The 21,487-nt window shown below is 36.5% G+C and overlaps 1 protein-coding gene across 2 annotated transcripts in view; it reads left to right on the forward strand.

Moving 5' to 3' along the window:
* The window catches only part of EDA (ectodysplasin A), a 473,959-nt gene that overhangs the window by 182,848 nt on the left and 269,624 nt on the right, over positions 1 to 21,487 (forward strand). The gene's annotated exons all lie outside the window — the stretch shown is intronic.

Here is a 21,487-nt window from a genome sequence, read left to right on the forward strand (position 1 = left end):
AAGTAAACTTTCTAAAACTTCTTGTGGTAAACCATGATTATGTCCTATGGTCCTTCAACAATTGAAGGGTTCATTGGATTTTTATGCTGGCTATTAAATACAATAATCATTAATTCAAACAAAGTGTAAGATGTCTGGCTATCTACTTTCCTTTCCTTTTGAATTGCAGTTAAAGCATTTAAGGCAACCTCCTGTTTGATCCTGTGTCTTGCTATTCCAAGTTTTCTTAGTGATGAAACTGAGCAAACCAGTAATTGGCCCATGGAACCTTTAGAATAGTGAGGTAAAATGCTTCCTATGATTTTCTGACCCAAATTTCTACCACAGGAGTCAGCATATATTTTCTCTAAAGGACCAGATAGTAAACATTTTGAGCTTTGTGAGCCATAAGGTCTCTGTTAAAGCTACTTGACTCTCTTCTAGTACATATATAGCCATAGACAGTACATAAAAAAATGAGCATAGATGTGTTCCAATAAAACTTTATTTACAAAAACAAGCAGTAACATTTCTTCAAAGAGTATGTACAAATGTCCAACAGTACATGAAAAGATGTTCAACACTATTAATCATTAGGGAAATGCAAATAACAATCACTTTGTACCCTACTAGGATGTATGTAATTTAAGCAAAATGGAAAATAATAAATGTTAGTGAGCATTTGGAGAAATTAGAATCCTTTTATGTTGCTGGTTGGAATGTAAAATTGTTCAGCCTCTGTGGAAAACAGTTTAGCAGTTCCTCAAAAGTAAAATATAGAATTACCATATGACCAAGCAATCCTACTCCTCAGTATGTGCCCCCAAAGAATTGAAAACAGATATTCAAATACTTGTACACAAAGTGTTTAAAGAGTGACCGTTCATGGTAGCCAATAGGTGGAAATGACCCAACTGTCCATCAGTGCATGAATGGATAACAAAATAATTGTACATCCGTATAAAGGAATGTTATTTAACCATAAAAAGGAATTAACCTCAATAGTATTCTGCCAAGTGCAAGAAACCAAACACAAAAGGTCGTATATTGTATGACCATATATTGTATGATTCAATTTATATGCATAGGTCATATATTGTATGATCATATGGGTCATATATTGTATGATTCAATTTATATGCAGCATCCAAACAGATAAATTCATAAAGGCAGAAAGCAAATTAGTGGTTGTTAGGAGCTATATGAAGGCAAGAATGGGGGATGGCTGCTTAATGGGTATGGAGTCTCCTTTGGGAATGATAAAAATGTTTTGGAACTAGTTAACCATGATTGTTGTATAACATTGTGAATGTACTAAATGCCACTGAATTGTGCCCTTTAAAATCTTTAGTCTTATATGAATTTCACCTCAATAAAAAATGCAGAAAGGGTAGTAACACTGATTAGCTATAGTTTGCTCTACCTAATGCATAATTTCCTTCCATTTTCTATCTTTGTGAATTACCTTCTTCTCTGATGTCATTTTTTTACTTGAGAATATGTTGTGAAGTAGTAGAAAAAGCTTTTATGGCTATGGAGCAACTTGAGTACCACAAACTGCCAAAGTATGTACCAATAAATTTTTTATCTGAGGAATTTGTGAGTCACTTTAGTGTATCTTATTTAAAGACCAAAACAAAACTCGTGGCTTCTGGTCTTAATCAAAAATATTTATTAAGTTACCTATGTATGTATATGTGTGTGTGTTTGTGTGTAAATGCTCAAAAATTCTGTACCTGACCCTTAGCTCCTATAACATTTATAATGGAAGACACAAACATTAATAGAACACATACAGGTGAAATCCTGTATCTACGTGATTGTTGTGTATGTGTATAGATATAGCTAAGATTTCTTACAACTTTATCCTATAGAGTAGGAGTTGGCAAACTATGGCTGTCAGGCCATATCCAACCTACTGCCTTATTTTTGTAAATAATTTTTATATAGCAACTTTATTCATTGTTTACAATAGTCAAGATTTGGAAACAACCTAAGTTGTCCATTAACAGATGAGGGGGTAAAGAAGTTGTGGTATATGTACAATGAAATATTATTTAGCAGTGAGAAAGAATGCCATTTGTAACAACATGTATGGATCTTGAGGGCATTATGCTAAGCAAAACAAACAGAAAAAGACAAATATAATATGATCTCACTTATATATGGAATCTGAAAAAAAACAAAAAAATGAAAAATACAGAAAAAAACAAGTTTGTAGACACAGGTAATAGGTTGGTAGTTGCCAGAGGTGGGGGGTGGGGAGAGGGTGAAACTGGTGAAGGGAGTCAAAAGGTAAAAATTTCCCACTATAAAACAAATAACCCATGAATATGTACTGTACAGCATGGTAACTATACTTAATATTATTATATTGTATTGAATGTTACTAGGAGGGTACATATTAAAAATTATAAGAACTTGCAACTATGTATGGTGACAGATGTTAAGTAGACTTGTAATGATCATTTTGCGATATATACAAATATTGAATTATTATGATGTACACCTGAAACTAATGTTACATGTCAATTATACCTCAATAAAAACATGCTCTATAAAAAAGAAAAGCATTTGACCATAAAAAATAGCAAATTTATTGAGATATAATTCATATATTAGTTTTACCCATTTAGATTGCACAAATAGGTGATTTTTAGTAGCGTTTTTAGTAGAGTTGTGTAATTGTTACCACAATCAGTTTTTAGAACATTTCATCACCCCATCAAGGAAGCCCTTAGCAGTCACTCCCCATTTCCCCCTAAGACCCCCATCTCCTGGCAACCACTATTTTGATTTCTGGTACTATGGATTTGTCAGTGATGGACCTTCCATGTAAGTGCAGTCATACAACATGTGTCCTCTGTGACTAACTTCTTTCACTTAGCATAGTGTTTACAAGGTTCACCCATGTTATAGCATATTAGTACCTAATTTCTTTTTATAGCTTAAGAATAGTTCATTGTTATGAAAGTACATTTTATTAATCTATTCATCAGTTCATGAATATTTGGGTTGTTTTCATCTTTTGGCTATTATTAATAATGGTTCTAGGAAATTTTGTAAGCAAGTTCTTGTGTAGACTTATGTATTCTTTTCTGTTATATAAATAACTGGAAGTAGAATGATTGGAATATATGTTAACTCTGTGTTTAACGATTTGAGGAACTGTCAGATTGTTTTCCAAGGGGGCTGCACCATTTTACACTACCACCAGCAGTTTATTAGGGTTCCGGTTAGTTTCTCCACACCCTCATCAACACTTTTTATTACTATCTGTCTATAAATAAAGTGTTATTGGAACACTACCACACCTAGTCATTTACAAATTGTCTATGAATGCTTACAAAGTACAGTGGCAGAGTTGAGTTGCCAGCTGCTGCTATGGAGGTATTCTTACAGAGTTTAAGTTAATCATGTTTTGAATATGTTAGTGACATTTGCTAATTAGAGGAATTCTCTAGTACATTCTTTCTGTTACTCTCAAGTGGTCTACAGAAATCTGTAGTTGCTTGAAACAAAGTATACCTGTATAACAAGTATCTAAGATACCCAATTATATCTATTAGGCAGAAAATTGATTCAAAAAGAAGATAATTCAGGGGCACCTGGGTGGCTCAGTGGGTTAAGCCTCTGCTTTCGTCTCAGGTCATGATCTCAGGGTCCTGGGATCGAGCCAGGTATCGGACTCTCTGCTCAGCAGGAAGCCTGCTTCCCCCTCTCTCTCTGCCTGCCTCTCTGCCTACTTGTGATCTCTGTCTGTCAAATAAATAAATAAAACCTTTTTTTTAAAATGGCAGTAAACACAATATCCCAGAACATGTAAAATAGGTATCTTGGAGTATCATAGAATGGGGAAGGCAAGGTTAAGTTTTTTTTTAAAGATTTATTTATTGGACAGACTGAGATCACAAGTAGGCAGAGAAGCAGGCAGAGAGAGAGAGAGAGAGAGAGAGGCAAGCAGGCTTCCTGCTGAGCAGAGAGCCTAATGAGGGGCTTGATCCCAGGACCCTGGGATCATGACCTGAGCCAAAGGCAGAGACTTTAACCCACTGAGCCACCCAGGCGCCCGGGCAAGGTTAAGTTTTTAAAGCAGGAATGGTTTGGGGAAGGGATTTTCAGGGAAAAGACATGTTAGGCTTCTAAGGATAAGGCAGGTGCTAAATCTTAGAAAAATCTTCACCCCTCACTTGTTCCCAGAAGCAGCTACAGACAAGTCACGCCCACTTTGTTTTCCATTCAGGGAGCCAAATACAGACTGGGGTGGCTAGAGATTTGGAAAGCTGCTGTCTAGACGATTTGTTCTTTGTGATAAAGGGAAAGACTATAAATTAGTACTACCAAGGTGGAGAAGGGTGTGAATGGGGGAAAAAGTAGAAAGGTGAATCAGTCACACAGAAAACTTGATTTCTTGGGTCCTGAACAGTTTTTTTTTTTTTTTCCACTCTGAACTGTGTGTAGACAAAGAACATTACACTTGCTAGAAAACATCAAACAGCCATTAAGGAGCCTTGGACTTAAGGGAGAGGGAGAAGTTAAAAAGACTTGCCCACAAGTTATTTTGCTCTTCTGTGGCCACACGAATGTAGCTTAAGAACTCTGTACAACTGTGAGGCACACTAGTGGTGATTTGTGTGATTACAAAGTGGTACTTGTTTTAAACAGAGGCAATATCATTGTACAGGAGCTGTATTCCTGGAGGATTTGTTAATTGAGGTGTCCCAGTGATCGAATTCTATCTCAAATATATTGAAAGAAATCACAGGCTTAAGGAGCAATCCAATAAAGCACATGAAACCTGGCTTCTCTCTTGTCAGTTAACCACTGAAAAGACCTTTGAAGCCAACCCAGGACTGGGAGCGCTTGACAGCATATCTAAAATATAACCTGTCTGAATTCCCAAACTATTATTGGAGCAAAACAACATGTATATACATACTCAAAATGAAAAGAGGTTTGAGTGACTGATATGGGTTACTTTTTACTTCCCTGACTTGTACTGCAGAATTATTTCTTGTGTAGAATGAAATAAAGCCACATCAACAAATTATTTTCTGTCAATCATTCTCCAGGTTACAGAAATAGTTATATTCTTCAGAATTTAAGTCTTGCTTTGATAGGCATGAAATATAAATGTACCTGTAGATCAATAAAGCATTACAAAATAAGGAGTTAACATCAGTATATGTCAGAAATAACTTCATTTAAAATGAAACAGTGGGGTTGGGGTTGAGCACACTACTGTCACTGGAGTTAAAAGTTTAAGCAAAGCATTGAAATAGATCTCATTGGATGAAGTAGGGATGGTTTCTGGAGAAGCTGAAAATTTAGAACATTCTGAATCTCAGAAGAGTTATTTGGTGAGCCACTGTGGTAAACACAATCTAATCTTGTTTCTTAGCAGAACCAGAGGTAGCAGCAGAATAACCAAACAAGGATTTATGAAATTAACAAAGATAGTATGTGAAAAAGTCATCTCAGATTTCTTGGGGGCAAAATTTTCAAATCAGTGCTTTAGACTAGCTATTTCTATTTCCTTGCTACCCTTCTTCCTTGATACTTTATAGTGTATCATCCATCCACTGTCACCATTCTATTACAACCTGTGTCAGTATAATTTCAGGCTGAATTTTGAAACCCATTGGCCTTTCTCAGTCCTTATGCTTCCTGATCTCTTTGCCATATTCAATGCAACTTCTCAAAACTATTAATTGTCTTGGTGATACTTGTGCCAACTGAGCTTTCCTTCTGCTTTAAAGAATATTTCTTTTTCTATCCCTCTTTATCTCTTTTTCCTTCCTTTTCTGTATTCACTCTCTTGTAAGGCCATCCACCTTTCAGGTTGCAATTACATAGTCTCTTGTTATAACTTCAGAAAGTAGACAGGTGATTCGTTACCACAGTTGAACATACCAAGCAGCTGATGGCATGGCTTTCCTAAATGAAGAAGGAGAAATCAAGTCAAATAAGTGCTTTGTGATTTGGTAAGTGTTAAAATACTGTATTAATTTGGATCTAACTTTAATATAAGTTTCTGATACCCAGGCCTGTTTTAGAGCCCTTTCAAAGATGTTTTTCTAGGTTTATTCTGTCAGCACATTTTGAGCATCCTGAGCATTTTTTTGCTTGTATGGTGGCTGCTTAACTAAATTATCTAACCATTAATACACCCTGATAGCTCTGATTAGTGAGCTATGAAGTTGGTGAATGAAAAATATAAAGGAAGCCTAGTAAGTAAATAGAACCTGTACCACGAGAAAGCATTTTATGTTTTCTTCTGTCAAGATGTGTGTATGTGTGTGTGTGTGTGAGAGAGAGAGAGAGAGAGTTCAGATTCTACTTTTGCCCATTAAGTTGCTTAGCTATATGATTTGTTTAATCCTAGTTCAGTTGATAGCACATTAATCAAGAAAGAATATTCAGTGTGAGAGCAACTCAGTAACTGAAATAGCCTGCTGCCAGGAGTCCCTTATTATATGTAACCTGCCTTCTATGTTTAATAAGACTATTTAGACTCACAGGTATAGTAGAACAAAGGATGAGTCACCTGACAACCAACTTTTGTTGTTTTCTCAACTTTGTATTATATTACAGAATTATATGTTTAACATGAACCAGTGTCTGACTGTCTTGTTGGAGTAAGTGGAGCAAAACTTGTAGATGGTTTGCCCTGCACTATAATATTTAAATATACCACTAATGCCAGCTATTCACCTGTAGTCCAAAGTGCCTCGTAAAATTTCTTGGATGAATTGAAAATTTTGGTAGCCAGTGATTTTCTTATTACTTATTTTTCGTTCAGTCAACATATGCTCTAAAATTGTGTAATCTTTTTACACATATGCCCCCCAAACCAGCAAACGGAGTAGTATAGGATGAGTGAATTATAGTGCTTTGCTTTTCATTTGAATAAAATACGGCGTTTGGAAGGGCATATATGCTTGTACTTAATTTATGACAGAGAAGATGTGCCTCTTTAAGATTTTTCACTCTTTTTGTTCTGGAAAATTCAAACATGTACACATAATAGTACAGTTGCCACCCCATGTATGTGTATACATCATATAGCTTCAACAAGTATCAACCCCTGATCATTCTTTAAAACAAAATTTGGATTAACAGAATTAGAAAATTAATTATGGATTCTCTATTTACATCTAGGAACTTGATAGAATTTACAGATAATTGGGAAGTTCTGAGATAAGAATAATAAAAATAATAACAAATATTTACATATTGGTACCAAGTCCTTTTTAAATGCTTTACTTATATTAGATGCTTGATTCTCACAAAACCTCATTTCATGGACATTATATTATTATAATTTTACAGATAAAAAATCATCTGAGGCACAGAAATATAATTTGTCTAAGGTACCCCAAATGTGACAGAATTGGGGTTTGATCTCAGGAAACCTGGCACCAAAAATCTATGTTTTCTACCAAAAATGGAGAACACAGAAAAAATAAATGTGATATCCAATTGAAGGTCAGTCAGAAATGAAGGCTGAATCATATGAAATTATAATGAATGCCAATAGGCAAATTCTAATTTTATAAAAATCTGATTAGCTCAACTTCTTAAGGCTCTATCTGGTTCACAAAATACAGACATACCTGTAGATTGAAAGGGAACCCAATTAAGATGGCAGAAGCCCTCTTATATGAGTTTTATTTTTGTAGTCTGCATTCTATCATGTTGTATCATCTTTATCATTTTACGTCTTTTTAGCGAAAAGAGACAAAATACAGTCCAAGTGGCCTTAACAAAATAAAGTGTTTTTACATATATCTTGGTAAGGGGCTCACTATTTACACCTGTCCCTCCTGTGTTTTTTTCACTCAACAAATATTTATTAACTGCTCGTCACTCAGAAATGTTTGAGTTGAAATCTGAAGGATGAATAGAAGTTAACTAAACAAACAAAGGAGTGCCTAGGAGATATTCTGGACAAAAGAAACACCTGTGCCAAGACTCAGTAGCATAAAAAAATCATGGCATACTCAAGGGACTGAAAGAAGACTGGGGTGGCAGCACAGAGCACAAAGGGAAGAGTGACTTTTTTTTTTTTTAGAGAACTAGGTTTGTGATATAGGCAGAGGTCAGACTGCAGGGTGTTGTAGGCCATAGTGAGGGTTTTAGCCTTTAGCCTAATAGTAATAAGAAGCTATTGAAAGCCTTTAAGTAGGGGATACTGTGATCAGCTTCACGTTATTTTTTTAACTTTTTATTTGTAAATAATTTAAATTCACAAGCTTCAAAAATAGTACAAGGAGCATCATACCCTTTACCCATATTACCCAGTGATAAGATCTGAAATAACCATAGCACAATTACCAAAACCAGGAAACTAACATTGATATAATACTAATAACTAAAGTATAGACCTTTTTTGTATTTCACTAGTTATAAGTGTTTAAGAGATCATTTTGGCTACAGTGCAGAGATGCATTGAAGGGCTAGAATGTATGTGGGGAGACCAGTGAAGAGGCTATGGAAATTGATGAGATGAGATGGTTTTAGCTCAAAATAGGGTGTTGGCAGTGAAGATGTTGAAAATGAGATTCACTAGATATTTAGGATGTAAAATAAAAAAGACTAGGTGATTTATTTTATGGGATATTGAGGTGGGGGGAAGGTAGGGATAACATCAAGGTTTCTGGATTGGAGAAATGGTAAAAGGTGGTATAATTAACTGAGATAAGAAGTAGATTTGTAGGGGACAGGTTAGAAGCTCACCCTTGGATAGACAGAACTGTTGAGTAGGAAGTTGGATGTGAAAGTCTGAAGCTTGAAAGAGGGCTGTGTAGTATTCTGCAGTATGAATGTACTGTGACATACTTATTAGCTCTATCTTATTAGATATCAGAATTGTTTTCAAGTTTTTCCTCCTATAAACAGTGGCACAGCAAACTTAATTGTAGCTCCATCTTTGTGTATATCCTTAATTATTTCCTCAGAACAAATTTTCAGAAGGATAATTTCTGAGCTAAAGAATATGTACATTTTATTGTTAATACCTTTCTCTAAATCATTAAAAACAAAATGACACATCATTAGCAGTTTTTAAGCTAGAATAGGTATTGAGAACTTCTAGTAGGCTGTAGTATTACTTCTAAGCAACAAGAGACAACAAGTCAAAAAAGTTTGTGGTGCTATCTGGAATCAGTAGGTAGTCGGGCATAGGACAAAATTCAGTATTCTAAGAGAGGCTGGTTAATAGCAGGCTGGTTAATAAAAGAGACTGGTTAATAACAGAAGGGAACTAAGACTTTGGGAGCTTGGGAAGATGGTGGAGTAGGAAGACCCTGAGCTCTCTCCATTACACATTCACAAGTAGATATCATCCACATCAAAGTAAATAAAGCAGAGAGTGTTCCAAAGACTAACAACAAACTCCACAACTACATACGGAGAAAAGTCTGCATCTGAAAAGTTAGGAAGTTCAGAAAGTTTGAGGGAGGCTACCCACAGGACAGAAGAAACTGCACACATGGAGAGGGCAGAGAAATGGGCCCTCATACCAAGGAGCTCACAGGGGGACGATTGATCCCCATAATGTTTGGCTTTGAAAACCAGGGGGGTTGAATTCCATGAGTTTGTATAATCATTGGGATTTGGAGCCTGGCGCTTTAAAGGTCAACTGACTCAGAGGCCAAGTTGTAGCTGAGTCCCCACCCTTAAAGAGACAGAAGACTGTATGAAAAAGCAAAATAAAAATGCCAGTTTACACAATGCTAGGAACAAATGGTAGATATATCTGAATCTTGCTATTCAGCAAGTTCATGCTGAATTTGGGACATGTTAGGAGGAAACTGGCAGGCAACATTTTCCTCCCCCACTACCCAGCATAAACACAGAGCTACCTGCAGGATGGCAGCATTGCACCGACACTTGCTTCCTAACCAGCTAGCAGTGCACCATGACCATGAATTCTCCTGAGGACTTGTCCACTCCAGACCTGCTAGCCTTGGCCCAGGGTTTGGGAAAATTTTGATAGCACATGCACTCTGCCCAGCTGCCAAGTGCCCAGCCATCACCACACACTGTACCGGCCACCAGATGCATAGCTGCCACTTTGCACCATGCCTAGCCAGACATCAGCACCCACCATTGCACACTGGACCCAACTGCACCCAGCCATTACCACACACTGTGTCCATCCATACACTCCCTGGCTGCCCTGACATGCAGCCCATAGCCACCTCAGTGCTTTGGGAGATCTGGGGTAGGACTAGTGGGCCTAGCATAAATTTTGCTAACACCCCCCCCCCACTCCCAAGTTCCATGGCAATCAGACACCCTCAGAGCTGGCCTGTATGGGTCCCACTAATACCATAGAAAGCAAGCACAGCCCATAACAGGCAGAGAATCAGTGCAGACAACTACACTGAAAGGAAAAGTGACTCAGACACAACAATGGGGCATAAGCAACACACATAGGATGCCCTCTTGAAGTGCCAAGTTCTGATCACTAGGGAACACTGCACAACAGGGCACTCTAAGACCTCTTCTTTGATCAGTCACTACTTTGAAAAGCAGAAGACATAGATGACTTTTATTATAGAGGAACAGACACAGACACAGGAGGAGACAGAGAAATTTACCCAAATGAAAGAACCGAACGAGGCCAGGACCAGTGACCTAGGCAAAACAGATATAAGTAATAAGCCTGAAAGAGAATTTAAAGCAATGAATGTAAGGATATTCTCTGGACTTGAGAAATGAGTGAAAGACACGAGTTAGACTCTTAACACAGAGATAAGGGATAACATAGCAGAGATAAAGGTTCAATAAACAAAATGAGAAACACACTTGATGGAATGAACAGTAGGCTGGAAGAAGCAGAGGAATGAACTAATCACCTGGAAGACAGTAATGGAAAGTAATCAAGCTGAACAAAACTGAGAAAAAAAGAATTAAGCAATATGAGAATAGGCTTAGGGAACTCAGTGACTCCATCAAACATAACAAATCCTATCACAGGAGTCCCAGAAAAAGGACACAGGGAAAAAGGGACAGAAAATGGATTTGAAGAAATAGTAGCATAAAATTTCCCTAATCTGGGGAAGGAAAGACATCCAGAACCAAAAGGCACAGAGAACTCCCAACAAAATCAACAAAAGCAGGCCTACAAGAACACATATTGTAAATAAATTGGCAAAACACAGTGATAAAAAAAATCTTAAAAGCAGCAAAAGAAGTCAATAACTTACAAGGGAAAGCCCATCAGGAAACTAAGAGATTTTTCAACAGAAACTTTGCAAGACAGAAGAGAGTGGCATGATACAGTCAAAGGGCTAAATGGAAAAATCTGCAGCCAAGAATATGCTGTCCAGCAAGGCTATCATTCAGAATAGAAGAGATAATTTTCCAGACAAACAAACAGTAAAGAAGTTCATGACCACTAAACCAGTGCTCCAAGAAATATTAAAGGGGGCTCTGAGTGGAAAGGAAAGACCCAAAGTGACAGTATAAAGGTAGGAAACACAAAAGCAGTAAAAAGGAATATTTCTTTAAAAAAAATCAAGGAACTCACAAAAAAGGCGTATATGACATCACAAACCTAAAACATGGTGATGAGAGGAAAGAGGAAGTGTTTCAAACAGAAATAGCTATCAACTTAATATAGACTGCTATATGCAGAAGATGTTACAAACAAATGTATTGGTAATCATATATCAAAACCACTAAAAAATACGCAAAGAATAAAGAGAGATCCAAATATATCACTAAAGAAAACCAGCAAACCATGAAAGAGAGATAAGGATCCAAGAGCACCTTCAAAAACAAACACAAAACAAGTAATAAAATGGTAATAAATGCATATCTATCAATAATTACTTGAATGTAAATGGCCTAAATGTTCCAATGAAAAGACATAGGATGACAGAATTGATTAAAACAAAAACAAAAACAAGACCCATCTATATGCTGCCTACAAGAGACTCATTTTATTTATTTTTTAATAAGTTCAATTAGCCAACATATAGTACATCATCAGTTTTTGAGGTGTAGTGTTCAGTTATTCATTAGTTGCACCCAGTACTCATCACATCACATGCCCTATTTAATGCCCATCACTCAGTTACCCCATCCCTCCACACCCCTCCCTTCTGCAAACCTCAATTTGTTTCCCAGAGACCATAGTCTCTCATGGTTTGTCTCCGTCTCTGATTTTTCCCCAGTTTTCCCTCTCTTCCTCTGTGGTTGTCTGTGATATTGCTTATATTTCACATATTAGTGAGACTGTATGATAATTGTCTTGGTCTGTTTGATTTATTTCACTTAGCATCATATCCTCTATTTCCATCCATGTAAATGCAAATGGTAAGTATTCATCTTTTCTGATGGTTGAATAATATTTTATTGTATATATGAACCACATCTTCTTAATCCATTCATCTATTGAAGGACATCTTGGCTCCTTCCACAGTTTGGCTATTGTGGACATTGCTGTTATGAACATTAGGGTGCAGTGTCCCTTCTTTTCACTACATCTGTATCTTTGGGGTAAATGCCCAGTAGTGCAATTGCTGAGTCATAGAGTAGCTTTACTTTTAACGACTTGAGGAACCTCCATATTGTTTTCCAGGGTGGCTATACCAGCTTGCATTCCCACCAACAGTGTAAGAGGGTTCCCTTTCTCCACATCCTTGCCAACATTTGTTGTTCTCTGTCTTATTAATTTTTGCCATTCTAACTGGTGTAAGGTGGTATCTCACTGTGCTTTTGATTTGTATTTCCCTGATGGCAAGTGATATGTAGACTCATTTTAGAACTAAAGGCAGCTGCAGATTGAAAGCAAAGCGGTGGAGAAACATCTATCATGCAAATGCATGTCAAAAGAAAGCCAGCAGAGATTTTGAAACAAAGACTATAACAAGAGACAAAGAAAAATGCTGTATAATGATAAAGGGAACAATGCAACAAAAAGATATAACAATTGTAAATATGCACCACAGGTGGGAACACCAAAATACATAAAACAGTTAATAACAAACATAATGGAACTAACTGATAAAAACACAATAATAGGGGACTTTAATTCCCCACTCACATTAATGGACAGATCATCTAACAGAAAAGCAACAAAGAATCAATGACTTTGAATGACACATTGCACCACATGAATTTAACAGATATAGCTGGAACATTCCATCCTAAAGCAGCAGAATACACATTCTTTACACGTGCATGGAACATTCCCCAGAATAGATCACATATTAAGTCACAAAACAAGCCTCAACTAATTCAAGAAGATCAAAGTCATACTTTGCATCTTTTCTGACCACAACACCATGAAACTAGAAGTCAACCACAAGAAAAAATCTGGAAAGACCACAAATACATGGAGGTTAAATAACATGCTACTAAATAATGAGTGAATCAACCAGGAAATAAAAGAAGATTTTAAAAAATGCATGGAAACAAATCACAAAACACAACAGTCCAAAATATTTGGGATGCCACAAAAGTGGTTCTAACAGGGAAGTTTATAGTAATTCATGCCTGCCTCAAGAAGCAAGAAAATTCTCAAAGAATATAATTGAGGCGCCTGGATGGCTCAGTGGGTTAAAGCCTCTGCCTTTGGCTCAGGTCATGATCCCAGGGTCCTGGGATCGAGCCCCGCATCGGGCTCTCTGCTCGGTGGGGAGCCTGCTTCTCTCTCTCTCTCTGCCTGCCTCTCAGCCTACTTGTGATCTCTGTCAAATAAATAAATAAAATCTTTAAAAAAAAAAAAGAAAGGAAGGTGAGTTTAAATTCCCATATTCTTTTTTTTCTGATGCCTGTTCAGAGTTATGGGCCAATCCAGTGCTGTAGTTCCCATTGGGTAGTGTCCACGTTCTTTTTATTCATCTGCATAGCGAGTCAGAAGTGGATTCTTATGAGAGTTATGGAATAGGCAGGGAGCCTGCTTCCCTTTCTCTCTCTCTCTGCCTACTTTTGATCTCTGTCTGTCAGACAAATAAAATCCTTAAAAAAACTTATATTAAAAAAATGAGGGGCGCCTGGGTGGCTCAGTGGGTTAAAAGCCTCTGCCTTTCGCTCGGGTCATGATCCCAGAGTCCTGGGATCAAGCCCCGCATCGGGCTCTCTGCTTGGCAGGGAGTCTGCTTCCTCCTCTCTCTCTCTGCCTGCCTCTCTCCCTACTTGTGATCTCTATCTGTCAAATAAATAAAATCTTTTAAAAAAATGAATATAATCTTACACCTAAAGGACATAGAAAAAGAAGAACAAACAAAACCTAAAACCGGCAGCAGGAAGGAAATAATATTAGAGCAGAAATGATATAGACTAATATAAAACCTAAAACACATTAAATAGATCAATGAAACCAGGAGCTGGTTCTGTGAAAAGATTAACAAAATTGATAAACCTCTAGCCACACTTGGCAAGAAAAAAAGAGAAAGGACTCAAGTAAAATCACAAATAAGAGAGGAAATATAACAACAAATGCCAGAAATATAATTAAAAATTTTATGTAAAAGCATATAGCAACACACTGGACAACCTAGAAGAAATGGATGAGTTCCTAGAATTGTATTAACTACCAAAACACAGGAAGAAATAGAAATAGAAAATTTGAACAGACCAATTACCAACAAAGAAATTGAATCAGTAATAAAACAAAACAAAACAAACAAAAAACCCCTCCCAACAAAAAAGTTACCAGCAAAGAAATTGAATCAGTAATAAACAAAACAAAACCAAAGAAACCTCCCAACCACAACAACAAAAAAGTCCATGACCAGATGTCTTCACAGGTGAAGACATTGCATCAATAAAAAAAGAATAAGAAACATCATTTCGGGGCGCCTGGGTGGCTCAGTGGGTTAAGCCTCTGCCTTCGGCTCAGGTCATGGTCTCAGGGTCCTGGGATCGAACCCCACATCGGGCTCTCTGCTCTGCAGGGAGCCTGCTTCCCCCTCTCTCTCTGCCTGCCTCTCTGCCTACTTCTGATCTCTGTCTGTCAAATAAATAAAATCTTTAAAAAAAAGAAACATCATTTCAATAGACACAGAAAAGCATTTGACAATGTACAATATCCTTTATGATAAAAACCTCAACAAAGCAGGTTTAGAGGGAACATACCTCAATAATGGCCATATATAAAAAACCCACAACTAACATCATCATAGGGAAAAACTAAGATCTTCTCCCCAAAGATCAGGAAAAGACAAGGATGTCCACTCTCACCACTTCTATTCAGTATAGTATGGAAGTCCTAGCCACAGCAATCTGATAACAAAAAGAAATAAAAGACATCAAAATAAATAAGAAGTAAACGTTCACAATTTGCACATGACATGATACTCTGTATAGAAAACCTGAAAGACTCCATCCCAAAACTGCTAGAATTAATAAACAAAATCAGTAAAATGGCAGGATACAAAAATCATTGTATATATTGGAATATTACTCAGCCATCAGAAATGACGCAACGTTTGCATCAACATGGATGGGACTGGAGGAGATTATGCTGAGTGAAATAAGTCAAGCAAAGATAGTCAACTATCATATGGTTTTGCTTGCTTGTGGAAGATAAGGAATAACATGGGGGACACTAGGATAAGGAAGGGGAAAATGAAGGGGGGATACAGAGGGAGAGACAAACCATGAGAGACTGCAGACTCTGAGAAACAAACTGAGGCTTTTAGAGGTGGGGGGATGGGTTGGCCCAGTGATGGGTATTAAGAGGGCACATATTGCATGGAGCACTGGGTGTTAAATGTAAACAATGAATCTTGGAACACTACATCAAAAACTAATGATGTACTATATGGTGACTAACATAATAAAAAATAATAAAGATACAAAAATTAGTGTACAGAAATCAGTTGCATTTCTATACACCAATAATGAAGCAGCAGAAAGAAATTAAAACAATCCCATTTACAATTTCAGCAAACATAATAGGATACCCAGGAATAAACCTAACCAAAGAGGTAAAAGACCTGTGCTCTGAAAACTATAAAGCACTGATAATAGAAATTAAAGGCCACACAAGCAAAGGAAAGAAATTCCATGCTCATGGATTAGAAGGACAAATACTGTTAAAATGTCTATAGTACCCAAAGCAATCTATACATTTAATGCAATTCTTATCAAAATACCAACAGGATTTCTCACAGAACTAAAATCAAACAATACCAAAATTTGCATGGAACCACAAAAGACCCCAAATAGCCAAAACAATCTTTAAAAAGAAATGCAAAGTTGCAGCCATCAGAGTTCCAGACTTCAAGTTATATCGCAAAGTTGTAGTGATCAAAATAGTATGGCTCTGTCACAAAAACAGACACATAGATCAATGGAACAGAATAGAAAACCCAGAAATGAAACCACAAATATATGGTCAATTAACCTTTGATAAAGCAGGAAAGAATATTCAATAGGAAAAGGACAGTTTCTTCAACAAAATGTATTGGGAAAACTGGACCACCTTCTTACACCATACACAAAAATTCATAATGGATTAAAGACTTAAATGTGATACCTGAAATCATAAAAATCCTAGAAGAGAACCTATGTAGTATCCTCTTTGACATCAGCCATAGCAACTTTTTTTTTCTAAATATGTCTTCTGAGGCAAGGGAAACAAAAAATAAACTGTTAGGACTACATCAAAATGAAAAGTTTCAGCACAGTGAAGAAACAATCAACAAAACTAAAAGGCAAATTGTGGGATGGGAGAAGATATTTTCAAGTGACATATCTGATAATTGGTTAGTATCCAAAATATATAAATAACTTATAATACTCAACACCCAAGAAACAGATAATCCAATTTAAAAATGGGCATGATATGAATAGACATTTCTCCAAAGAAGACATTCAGATGGCCGACAGACACATGAAAAGATATTCATCATCACTTACCATTAGGGAAATGCAAAACAAAACTACAATGATATATCATCTCACATCTGTCAGAATGGCTAAAACCAACAATACAAGAAAGAACAGGTATTGACGAGGATGTGGCAAAATGGAACTCTCTTGCACTACTGGTTGGAATGTAAACTGGTGCAGCCACTCTGGAAGACAGTATGGAGGTTCTTCAAAAAATTAAAAACAGAACTATCCTATGATCCATGACTTCCACTACTGGGTATTTACCAAAAAATATGAAAACCCTAGACAGAATGGATATCCCTTTATGTTTATTGCAATATTATTTACAATAGTGAAGATATAGAAACAGCCCATGTACCCACTGATTGATTAATGGATAAGTAAGTGGGATATATATATGAAATGTTACCATTTACAATAACATGGATGAAGCTAGAGAGTATAAGAGTAACCAAAGTAAGTCAGTCGGAGAGACAACTCAGAAACAGATAATTATAGAGAAGGAACTGATGGTTACCAAAGGGGAGAGTAAAGAGTATTTGGTTAAATAGGTGATAGGGAGTAAGGAATGCACTTACTGTGATGAGCACCAGATGATAAATGGAATTGTTGAGTCACTTTACTGTACACCTAAAAGTGAATATAACACTGTATTTTAACTAACTTGAAGTAAAATTAAAACTTTAAATAAACACATGAAGCAAGGAAACCAGTGATCAAAGATTCAGTAATTTCTGTTTTTTCCTTTTAAGATTTTTTGAGTGGCTGAAATAATTATGTAAAGCTGGTACAGATACTAAGATTACTGAGATGCATTCATACCAGTGCTTCTGTGAACACTCTCTGAATTAAATGCTTTTTGTCTTTTTAGCATTTCAAAAAGATAAAGATGATTTTTTAAAACCTATGTTAGAAAAATGGTCCTCAAACCATGCTTAATGACTAACATCAGTGAATTCTATTGCCTGTAATCATCACTGTCCTAATAATCCTCTTATATCAGTTATAAAGGATATGCTTTACTAATATTACTTTGATATAAAGTAGATAAGATTTATGTCTGCTGAGATATATAACTCAAAGTATCATAGAAATCAGAGTTAAAAACACAGTTTACTGTGCTGAGAAGACTGAGATTGTGATTTAATTTTTGTCTCCACAACTGTAAAATACTATTACAAATGGATGCCAGCCACCAGTTCTCTTTCTCTCATGTGGACAAAACTAAAAGGAACAGGCTTAAAGTATATTGGGAGTGTTAAAACAGGCTTAAATTTTATTGAAAGTGTTAGGTTACATGTAAGGAAAAAATGGTCAATAACAAGTTTTATTAAATACTTGATCAGTCAACCAAGGGAGATAGCTGAATCTCAGTCCTGGGAAAAACCTTATGAAATAAAATAGGCAATCATCTAACATGATTGAGTAGTGGGAATGATATTCATGTAACTAAATGGTCTCTAGAGACTCCTTCCAAACTTTGCATTCTGTAAAAATAATTTAATTAAAAACTGTTACCAAAATAAACACATAGTTTTTAATACCAGGTAGAATTGTTTAATGAATGTTCAGTGTTTACCAAATTCTTATAGAAATCTAGAATACCTTGAAGCCTTATTATAATGTTGTCATAGGATCTTTGTTATTGATGTTGTTACTGTCTAAGTTGTAACATTATTCTAATAGAAGAGGAAACTAAGGAACAGAGGTTAAATAATTTGCCTAAGGTCATAAAGTGGCACAGGCCTAGAACCTACCTCCATTTTTACTCCTAATTCAGAGCTTTCCATCTCATTGTCCTAGTGACCCCGGGTTTTCTGTCCTGGGCCTGCTTGGAGGTGAGCATTTCTTTTCACAGGGACTTTCTGAAACATCCTAATTAATTCCCCTGAGAAATGTCCTGGACTAACTTAATGTCAAATTCTGATCTGTATCAGAGCTACAAGAAGTGGAGGAGCTTCAGCAACCTTGAAATTAAAAAAACACTCAAGCTTTTTCTGCCTCTGGAAGGGCCTGTGTCATTATGAATAGTCAGTCTCACCCACTACACTCAAAGGAACCATATCTGCTTTTCTCTCACTACTGAAATCTACAGTGATGGCACAGAAAAAGTACTTAAGTATCTGTTGAATGAGTGAATGTATACAAATGAAATTAACCTTTTTAATTATCAGACCTGTATTGTGGCTTTGGGCCACTCACTGTTTTTAAAGTGGGTACATTCTCTCTCTTGTTTTCCAAAATGCCTTGCCAAGATAAATAATTTTTATATTTTTATTTGTTACCCTCTCTGCCTATAAAAGGTAAACAAAGGTAAACTAAACCAAAAACCATTTTACTTTTTTCCAGGTAAGAATTTCCATGTTGGTTTGCCTTTATGGTAAAGCCAAACTCACTTCAACAATAAACAACACATGCTGTTAAAATCAACACCAGTGCAAAATGCTTTAATTAAACAAGAATGGTGCCCAGGATACTCGTTGGAATTAAGCAGCTGTGGCCCCTGCTTTAACTCTAACCCAGGGGTGCCTGGGTGGCTCAGTGGATTAAGCCTCTGCCTTCGGCTCAGGTCATGATCTCAGGGTCCTGGGATTGAGCCACACATTGGGCTCTCTGCTCAGCAGGGAGCCTGCTTCCCCCCTCTCTCTCTGCCGGCCTCTCTGCCTACTTGTGATCTCTGTCAAATAAATAAATAAACTTTAAAAAACTCTAACCTAAACATTCCTGATCAGGACATGCTGTATCTGAAAAGTAATCAAAGTTTTACAAATGACAAATAGATATCCTGAATTATTCACACATATTTGTTTGATTTGGTATATAGTGTGCCCTAATATAGAAAAGCCCAAAATACAAAAATCTGAATTTTATGATGAACAATTAAGGTTTAGGTTACAGCATATCTATCATTTATTGACTACCTACTGTGTGCTAGGTATTATGCTGGAGGATCTGTGTGTTTTTTCTAACCCTCACATAAACCTTATATGATAGGCATTATCCTCAATGTACACACAGAGAAATAATTTGGGAGAAGTTAAGTATTTTACCCATTGCCAAACTGTATATAAAACAGAATTCTAGGCCAGGTTACCTGATTTGATAATGTATGATTTTTCTATTGTACCATCTACCTTGTGTGATATAGTAGAAGGGACACTAGAAATATAATCAAAATATCTGAATTTCAGAACTTATTCTGCATTGAAGAAATCACCCAAGTCACTCTAGACTTCAGTTTTTCCATTTACATAATGGAAAAGATCAATTATTGTCCATGTTAGGGCATGCTTGCAGTGACAGTATTTCCTAAATGAATAGTCTTAACTTTTCTACAAATGAGAGTATGTGTTATCGGGATTATCAACATAGCTAAAGCCTTTTTGTATTTTGTTGGAAGTGCACATTTATTCATCTAACAGATATTGGTTGAGTACTTAAAATATGCAAGGCACTGTGCTAAATGCTGGAATGGGGTGGAGAAAAAAAAGACAATCTCATCTTCACTGAGCTTACAACAATTTAAGGGGGGAGATAAACATCAGAAATCACCAATAAATGTAAAATTTATGATATGAGGACATGGAGAAGCAACATGGGGGGTTAGGGGGATAGGAGAAGAATAAATGAAACAAGATGGGATTGGGAGGGAGACAAACCATAAATGACTCTTAATCTCACAAAACAAACTGGGGGTTGCTGGGGGGAGGTGGGATTGGGAGAGGGGGAGGGGGCTATGGACATTGGGGAGGGTATATGCTATCGTGAGTGCTGTGAAGTGTATAAACCTGGCGATTCACAGACCTGTACCCCTGGGGATAAAAATACATTATATGTGTATTAAAAAAGTGATAAAAAAAATTTACAACTGTGTTACATGCATCAAAGAGAGAGTATAATGCCATGAAACCATATGATAGCATGCCTTAATTCAGTCATGACAATGATCAAGACTTTCCTGAGGAAGTGGGGAAACTAACATCTGGAGGAAGAGTCGGAGCTAACCAGACAGGGGTGGGAATAGGTAAGCTAGCTCCAAGCACAGGGAATGAAATGTGCAAGGTCCTATGGTAGGAGGGAGCATGGTGAATTAGGACAAATGAAAGGATTTAGGTTTAGCTGGAGTAGGGAGAGGAAGAGGGAGAAAGTGAAGCAAGAGGAGGCTTTAAGGATAAGTAGAGATTAAACCATGCCAAGACTCACAGGCCATGTTAAGAATGAGGTTAAATTCCATTTGCTAATGGAATTTAGACAATTCCATTGTCTAATTTGCTTTAGACTTTATGAAAAAGAAATGATGCAATTTTATATTGTATACTTATGTTCACCCAGTAGCTTTCCAGAGAAATTATGTTGTTATATGCCCTCCACACCTCAACCAATTAAGGATAAACAGTATTTGGAAATACGACTGAGTAATGAATAACATACGGTTGTAAATGGGAACTAGTAAGAAAATTTTATTTAGATAAGGGGAATTAAAATTGCTGACATGTAGTATTTTAGGAAGATTCAATCCACTATGTAGGCAAAATTTAAAATATAATATGTATTTTTTGGACAACTTTTGTACAAGATACTGTTAAATAGAAAAATAATACTGTATATGAGTATGAGCTAAAGTGACTGGGACCAGCTATAAGTGCTG

This window comes from Meles meles, chromosome X (genome assembly GCF_922984935.1).
Source record: "Meles meles chromosome X, mMelMel3.1 paternal haplotype, whole genome shotgun sequence".
In the NCBI taxonomy this organism is placed as follows: Eukaryota; Metazoa; Chordata; class Mammalia; order Carnivora; family Mustelidae; genus Meles; species Meles meles.